A 2,450-nucleotide genomic window follows, 5' to 3' on the forward strand; every position below is an offset into this window, starting at 1 on the left:
AGGGCGGTGGAGGCCACTTCATTAAATATATTCAAGAAAGAGTTGGATATATTTCTTGAGGCTAAAGGGATCAAGGGATATGGGGAGAAGGCAGGACAGGGTACTCAATTTGGATGATCAGCCATGATCTCATTGAATGGCGCAGCAGGCTCGAAGGGCCGAATGGCCTACTCCTGCTCCTATCTACTATGTTTCTATATAAGTACCACACGCTAACCGATTGCCCCACTACAGCTGCGCTTCATGTGTGCCAGTTATCCGTGCTCATTTACTTGCACGTTTCAGGTTGTCTAATCGTGCGGGGGCGCAATGTTGTTTAATGGAGGTGCATTGGCTGGGTTTATATGAAAGAGTGAAGCAGGTGTTTTCTCATGTGTTAGTGAGCTGGTGAATTTACCAACAGCTGCACCAGATCATGGCGCCATAAACACTGAACATTTTTACCCAACTCCTACAATACGGTCTGCAAAATAAGAACCGATGAAAATTCATCACATGCAAAACGGAAGAAACGTTTTAAACATTTGCCCATGATTCGGTAACCATGTGAATTACCCGGTGATTAATGACGATTACAACAATCTTTTCACACAGTCTAATGAGTTTTACTTAATAGAATAAACAGTTTTCTTAAAGTTCACTCCTTGACATGCAATGGAACCCTATCGCAGGGTAAGAGTATTTGTAGCTGACAATTGCTGTTCTGAGCTGCTCCTCTAATTATTTAAAGAGCAGCAGTTTCCGAAGTGTAGCGGTTATCACTTCCGTCTAAAGTACAACAGGCCCGAATTCAATCATCTCTTGCAGGTAGAGATCCCTGGACCTCTCGCCTTTTTAAGTAGCGAAATCCCTTGAGCGAGAATCAGATCTCTAGACCAACCAGCCGCCGATCTTGGGCTCGAAGTTGCATTGGGTTTCCCTGCGCTGGCCCCACCTTCCCTCCTGTCAATAAGTAACACTGAAGGGCTCCTTTAAAACTCCCATCCGTTATTGCAACACGGTGGGCCTCAGGAAACTAAGAGCAAAAACATTGGCTGCTTTAGGTGAGGTTCGAACTCACAACCTCGGCATTTCCCCGAAGCTATACTGTTATATAAGTACCACGCGCTAACCAATTGCGCCACTAGAGCTGCGCTTGATGCGCATTAGTTATCCGTGCTCATTTACTTGCACATTTCAGGTTGTCTAATCGTGCGGGGGCGCAATGTTGTTTAATTGAGGTGCATTGGCTGGGTTTATAGGAAAGAGTGAAGCAGGTGATTTCTCATGTGTTAGCGAGCTGGTGAATTTACCAACGGCTGCACCAGATCCTGGTGCCATAAACACTGAACATTTTAACCCAACTCCTGTAATGCGGTCTGCAAAATGAGAACCGATGAAAATTCATCACATGCAAAACGCAAGAAACGTTTTAAACTTTTGTCCATGATTCGGTAACCATGTGAGTTACCCGGTGATTAATGACGATTACAACAAACTTTTGACACAGTCTAATGAGTTTTACTTAATAGTATAAACAGTTTTCTTAAAGTTCACTCTTTGACATGCAATGGAACCCGTATCGCAGGGTAAGAGTATTTGCAGACGACAATTGCTGTTCTGAGCTGCTTCTCTAATTATTTAAGGAACAGCAGTTTCTGAAGTGTAGCGGTTATCACTTCCGTCTAAAGTACAACAGGTCCCTAATTCGATCATCTCTTGTAGGTAGAGATCAATAAAATGCATTAACAGCCGTGCGGTATTCTCCTTTTCTCTATACAGTTCTGTACACACTCAAACTGTACAGAAATACCGACAGTGTGAGATAACATTACAGGATCCTGCAGCGCTGCCTCGGTCAATAGCAACAGTTCGGAGCTGCATTTCAGACCCGGCAACAAACCCATGAGTTTGTTTGCTGTTACCCAGCTCCGGGAGTGAGTGAGGCCGCGACAGCAGCGAACTTCAGGCTGCCTGTCCGGCCCCGCTCTCTCCAAGCGCCTACTGCCGGCGGAAAACAGCGATTGCAGCCTCAGAGAGTGTAAACTGCCCATCGCTGCGAAACAAAATGTCAGTGAAGCAGAGGAGCGCAGAGATTTGCATCTGCAGCGTGTAGGTGAGGGTGTCGAGGTTGATTTTGGTCGACTCGTTGTTGGAAACGCTGAAATTGAATCTTTCTCTGGCAGATGTTGCAGGTTTACCTATGAAAAGTGCCCTCGAGGTGCAATCGACAAATTTGGAGATGCCGTGTAGTGGAACAAGTTAAAGGATCAGCACAGTTAATGCCGAGAACAAATTAAACAGTAGCTCAAGCTGATGGACCTTGCACTGGTGAAAATCCTGGACGGAGATTTAGAGGAAGCGACAGTGGGAAGGGCTATGCCTCGATTCCAACACTTCTCCAAGCACATTCCGGGCAAGTAATCGACAGCAAAAAGAGGGCTTGGAACCAGAATGGAACTGCGGGCCCA

General features: G+C 45.7%; 1 non-coding gene across 1 annotated transcript; it reads right to left on the reverse strand.

Moving 5' to 3' along the window:
- Positions 1-1,035: 1,035 nt before the first annotated feature.
- Positions 1,036-1,130, reverse strand: trnai-uau (transfer RNA isoleucine (anticodon UAU)). The gene is made up of 2 exons: positions 1,093-1,130; positions 1,036-1,071 (listed from the first exon to the last, which is right to left on the reverse strand). It is a non-coding gene; the product is annotated as a tRNA-Ile (tRNA).
- Between the last annotated feature and the right edge of the window lie 1,320 nt (positions 1,131-2,450).

The sequence above is a fragment of the Somniosus microcephalus genome, unplaced genomic scaffold, assembly GCF_052327205.1.
Source record: "Somniosus microcephalus isolate GS21.2 unplaced genomic scaffold, FLI_Smic_1.0 unresolved_chr1, whole genome shotgun sequence".
NCBI classification, from domain to species: Eukaryota; Metazoa; Chordata; class Chondrichthyes; order Squaliformes; family Somniosidae; genus Somniosus; species Somniosus microcephalus.